Source organism: Apodemus sylvaticus, chromosome 22 (assembly GCF_947179515.1).
Source record: "Apodemus sylvaticus chromosome 22, mApoSyl1.1, whole genome shotgun sequence".
Lineage (NCBI taxonomy): Eukaryota > Metazoa > Chordata > Mammalia > Rodentia > Muridae > Apodemus > Apodemus sylvaticus.
Window position 1 is genome coordinate 45,149,027 of NC_067493.1, and position 6,000 is coordinate 45,155,026.

The following is a 6,000-nucleotide window of genomic DNA, read 5'->3' on the forward strand; positions in this document are numbered from 1 at the left end:
TGTTGAGAAGGATCTTCACTTAAGGAAAAAAAATGGCATGGAATTAAAACAATAACAGTGAAAGAAAACCCAAACTATTTGCTGTATTGCTAAGGAGAACAAAAGCTGGATCCAGAGTTGCAGGTTTACAATTCCAGTTACTCAGGAGGATGGTAAGTTCAAGATTGGCCTTGGACAAGTTAGTGAAACTGTCTCAAACATAAAAAGTTAAAAAAAAAAAAAGGTTGGGCTGGAGAGGTGGCTTGGCAGTTAAGAGCACTGGCTGCTCTTCTGAAGGTCCTGAGTTCAAATCCCAGCAACTACATGGTGGTTTACAACCCTCCATAATGAGATCTGATGCCCTCTTCTGGTGTGTCTGAAGACAGCTACAGTGTACTTATAATAAATAAATAAAACTTAAAAAAAAGTCTGGAAAGAGGGCTCAGTGAAAGAACATTCTGCTTTTCCAGAGGATGGGCAGCTTACAATCACCTGTGAGTGACTCAGGCTCCGGGGGATCTGAGGCCTCTTCTGGCTTCCAAGGACGGCTCCACTCATGTGCACATACACTACACACACACACACACAAACACACACACACACACACACATTTGTTTTTTCGAGACAGGGTTTCTCTGTGTAGCCCTGGCTGTCCTGGAACTCACTCTGTAGACCAGGCTGGCCTTGAACCAGAAATCCGCCTGCCTCTGCCTCCCAAATGCTGGGACTAAAGGCATGCGCCACCACCGCCCGGCTTTATAATTTTAAAAAATAATAAATTAAACATGCTGGGTGTGGTGGCACACGCCTGTAATCCCAGCCACTTCCCAGGGCTACACAGAGAAACCCTGTCTCGAAAAACCAAAATAAATAAATAAATAAATAAATAAATTAATTAATTAAACATTTTGTAAACTGAGTGGCTGGGGATGTAATAGTATGCTTGCCTAAGATGAAAGAAGCCCTGGACTTGATGCCTAGCACCACACAGGCTAGGCAGGAAGTGTAGGGTGCATGCCCAATCTCAGCACTCAGAGGTCTGAAGTCACCCACGTTCAGATGGGAGGCCAGCCTGTTAGTGAAGACCCTGGCTTAAACACTGGAAACCAATACAAACTAAAGTCTTGGAGGCAGGCTCAATAGCAGAGGCTTATTTAGATTCTTTTGAGACAAGGCATCAAACAATGCCAGGATGGCCTCAGCATTGTGCCAGTCCCCCTGCTTCAGCCTTCCAACCGCCCTGACACCATACCTTGTTTAGAGTTTTGTTTTCATTTTGGTAGAGAGCTTGCCTGGAGTGCTCAAGGTCCTGGATTTGCCTTTCTCATCAGGAAGAGAGAGGGAGAGGGAAATGGAGAGGGGGAGGGAGAGAGGAAAGGAGGGAAGGAGGGAGGGAGGGAGAGTCCTTCACACTGTCATTAGGGGAAAAAATAGGGTAGACAATAGAGCTAACCAAAAATTTTACCATTTTGATACTGGTTGGTTATCCACGGCAAATGTACACATTATAAGACATTAACAAGTCAAAAAGTGAGGGAGCAGACAGAATGTTCTGAATTATCTTCTAGATGTTTCTGTCCATCTAAAACTGTTGTAAAAAAGTAAGGCCAAGTATGGCAGCTCACGGCTATAATCCTCAGCAGGCAGAGGCAGGGGAATCACTTCAAATTTGAAGTCTGTATGGTTTATATAGCAAGGCACCATTTCAAAAAATACAATACAATATATTCTATTTGCCAGGTACGGTATCTCATGTCTGGAATTCCAGCTCAAGGGAGGCTAAGTCAGGAGATCGAAAGTTCAAAGCCAGCCTGAGCTACATGCAAGACATTGTCTCAAAAACAACAACAGGGGCTTGGGAGATGGTTCAGAGGGTAAAGACAGTTGATAAGCCTGATGACTGGGTTCTGTTCCCCCCCCACCCCCACCCCCGCAGTGGAAGGAAGAAAACCCACTCCTTTGACATCTCCGAATGCATATACAAACTCCCACCTCTACAACATAAATAATTCAGTGTAATCAAAAAGCCAAAATACATTAAAAATAAAGTGATTTGGTTCAATTTCTAATAATTTCATGGATGTCTTATTAGATGTTTAGTGTTCATGCCAATGTTTGGAATGAACAAGGAAAAACCAAAATGTTGGGCATTCTGTGTAACAGAATTAACAAAGAGTTTGGGGGCTGAGGAGGTGGCTCAGTGGTTAAGAGCATGCACTGTTTTTCCTGAGGACCAGAGTTCAATTCCCAGCAACCACATCAGGCGTCTGTTACTCCATCTGGCCCAAGGCCTCAGTGGGCACCTGCACTCTTGTGCCCATAAGTATACATTAATTAAATAATAATAATAATAAACTTAAAAAGCATTAGGTACAGTTAAGGGCACTACAAGGCCAATTGCAGTGCTTGGCATCTCACTTCTACTAAAAGAGAACCACATGGGAAGCACGGACCTAAAATCAGAAAAGGTTGCAGCTGGGGCAATGCGGCAGTGGGGCACATGGTAATCCCAGCTATGGTGAGGCTGGGGCAGAAGAATCGCTGCAAGATCAAAGCCAGCCTGGTGTCAAACAAACCAACAAAAATCTGAGGCAAGAAACCATCTGTTCATTACGGTTACCTCTGGGATGCAGGACAATACACATTTCCAAAATTTCTACTTTTGAAAAAATTATCTCAGAAAACGCTGGGTTTTGTCATGACATTTATGTCTGTTTCATGTTCTCTGCCCAAGCTTGTCCCCTGCCCGCTCACACCCCCTCTACTTTCATATATTGGGTTTTGTTTTGAGACAAGGTCTTACTTTATAGCTTCCTCTGTAGCCCAGGCTGGCCTTGAACTCAGGACAATCCTCTTGTCTCAGCTTTCCAAGTGCTGGGACTATAAACACGAATCATCACCACAACGGCCTTGTTAGTGTTTAATAGCTAAAACAAAAACAAAAACAAAAAACCAAACCAAAAATAAAACAAAAACAAGAACAAACAAAACCCTCTATCATGTGTTTACATCACATTTTCCTTCTCTTCTTCCTCATGTAGACTAGCTTGCCTTCAAATTTGACAGGTAGCTTAGGATGGCCTTGAACTTCTGATCTTCCTACCTCTCTAGAAAACAGATGTGCACCACAACTTATGCAGTACTGGGAACTGAACCCGGGACTTTGTGCATGCTAGGCAAACATCATACTAATTGAGCCACATTCCCTAGTCTGCATGGCACAGTTTCTGTGTCCACTCAGCTGTTCATGGGCCCTTAGATTAATTCTGTATCTTGGTTTTCATACAATCACCATGGCTGTGCAGGTACCAGATGTGGTATGGCTTGTTTATATCCTAGCTAGTATACTGATTTCTATAGTAACAGCAGTCATTCAATTCCTACCAGGAGTGTATAGATACTCCTTTCTCCCACCCACCCCACACTGGTAACCATCATTGGTTATTGGTTATATTGGTTAATATCACTGGATATTATCTTTCTTTTATCTTGTTGGTTTTCCTTGGTTGTTTGTTGTTTTTTTGTTTTTTGAGGGTGTTTATCTTTTGTGTGGGGGAGAAGGGTTCTTTATATAGCCTTAGCTGTCCTGGAACTTGCTCTGTAGATCAGGGTGGCCTTGAACTCATCCTGAGAGCTGAGATCAAAGGCGTATACAACCACCCAGCTTTTTTTTTTTTTTTTTAATTTTCTTTATGTGTTTGAGTGTTTTGCCTGTATGCATCGTGTGGATCTGTGGCCCATTGAGGTCAGAAGTGGAATCAGCTCCCCTGAAACTGGAGTCACAGATGGCTGTGAGCCACCCGGTGGATGCTGGGAATCACACTTGGGTCTTCTGCAAAGGTAACAAGTACTCTAAACCCTGAGCCACACCTCCAGCTTCTATAGTTTCTTTTTAAAACCATGCTCTGGAGACAGGTTTGGTTTCAAGCTTCTCCCTAGAGTGCCAGCAAACTCAGGGCCTGAAGTCAAGGCTCAGGAAGTCTGCTGTGAACCTGCTGAGCACACACACACAGAAAGCAGAATGTGTCACGAGGCCGGGAGGAGGGGAGTGGTGACAAAGGGACACATCAATAAGCCCTGTGAGATAAAGGAGCTCTACAGCAGTGACGTGGCATGCAGCGTACATGTCCAAGATGTCACGCAGCTAAGCATCTGGGGACGCTTACAACGGCTAGCATGGCATCACGATGCATGCACGCACGCACGCACACACGCACGCCTTTAGAAGCAGCACCTGGGAGTACAGACGGAATGCATACAAGTGTAAGGCCAGCCCAGCCTACAAAACAAAGTCCAGGCTAGCCAGGGGTACAAAGGGAAATTTCCCAAAAGAAGAAAGGAAGGAAGGATGGGAAGAAGGGGAGGGGAGGGGGAGGAGAGGGGACCAGTGAAATGGCCGGCTGGCTCAGTGAGTAAAATACTTCCCCAGCAAGCCCGACAAGCCATGATTTCCTAGAAACCACATCAACAAACAAACAGGATACCTGAAAGCAGTGCACCCGCGGACGGTCAACCCCAGCACTCCTAAGGCCATCTGCGTGGTGGAGACTGGACCCTGCTCTAGAGCCCCGCAGGTCAGCAGGTCATGAGAAGGAAAGAATCAGTTCTCAAAATGCATAAACCCACACTCGCACATGGATGGTTATACAAATCGGTGTAAAGTAAGGAAGTAGGATATTAACTATTCTCTGAACAGGGAGGAGGGAGATGGCTGGAGGAGGAAGGCTACACGGCTTCAGTTCACTCTGTGATGTACTTCCTTAACCTGGTAAGCATACTAGTACATAAGTTAAAAAACCAAGGCTCAATCTTCAAAACAAGAGACCCAACTTTAGGGTTAGAGGGATGGCTCAGCAATTAAGAGTACACACTCTTCCCGCAGAGGACCCAAGTTCGGTTCCCACCCACATCAGGCAGCTTAGCTTACAACTACCTGTAACTCCAGCTCTAGGAGTCTGACACCCTCTTCCTGCCTATGTCCTTGTTCACTCACACAGAACCACACACACAAACACATAATTAAAAATCAAACCTTTAACAAAACAACCAACTTGGAGGTAAATGTGGTTGCATGCACCTTGGTAATCCCAGCACTTGTGATGCCAATGCAGGAGAATCACCCTGAGGTTGACGCCAGCCTGGGTTAGAGTGAGATCTTGTCTTAAAAAACAAAAGAACCCAAAAAACCCAAACCTTAAAACCAATCCTCTCAATAACCTTACATCCTCTATTTTCATGGCACACTCAAATAACATCAGCTTTAAACAGTCATTAAAATCCTCTGTGTATCTTCTTACTCTCCGAAGTCAACACCGTTTCTACACTTCAGTCCTCGTGGGTGACTGGTGTGAAGGTAACTAACTCTGGGTATTTAGGTGTGAGTGCATGGCATGTCAGGCGGTGAGTCTTCAAAGGGTGCGGCTCCCACACCCGATGCCTTGGGGAATAATTCCTCCAGCACCTACACACAGCTGCACAGCCTGGGCTAGGCACACCTCAGCACATTTACACACATTCTCCCACCGTCTCCAGAAACCGTTCCCATTTTCTCTGAGATAAAATCTTACACAACAGCCAAGGCTGGTCTGAAACTTATTATGTAGTTCAGGTCTGAAACTCACAGCAATTCTCCTGCTTCGGCTCTACAAATGCTGTGATGAGAGGAACAAGCTACCTTACCTGGTTTCAAATTGGACATCATTTATTAATAATCCTACCAGTGACCACTGAAGAGAAGGAATTCTACCTAAGGTTAGAAGATCTTACCATTCAAATAGGAAGGACTTTTCCCTATTTTAAAAGTACTATGGCTGGGCGGTGGTGGCGCACGCCTGTAATCCCAGCACTCTGGGAGGCAGAGGCAGGCAGATTTCTGAGTTCGAGGCCAGCCTGGTCTACAGAGTGAGTTCCAGGACACCAGGGCTATACAGAGAAACCCTGGGTCGGAAAAAAAAACAAATCCCCCCCCAAAAAAAGTACTATGTTTAATAATGTCTGATACAGTGCAACAGGAGATGCCTA

At 44.9% G+C, this 6,000-nt stretch overlaps 1 long non-coding RNA gene across 1 annotated transcript in view; it reads right to left on the reverse strand.

The window, feature by feature from the left end:
• Positions 1 to 4,572, reverse strand: part of LOC127672698 (uncharacterized) — a 32,424-nt gene extending 27,852 nt beyond the window's left edge. Inside the window, exon 1 of the long non-coding RNA XR_007975001.1 lies at positions 4,464 to 4,572. This is a non-coding gene — a long non-coding RNA (uncharacterized LOC127672698). The remainder of the gene's footprint in view (positions 1 to 4,463) is intronic.
• Between the last annotated feature and the right edge of the window lie 1,428 nt (positions 4,573 to 6,000).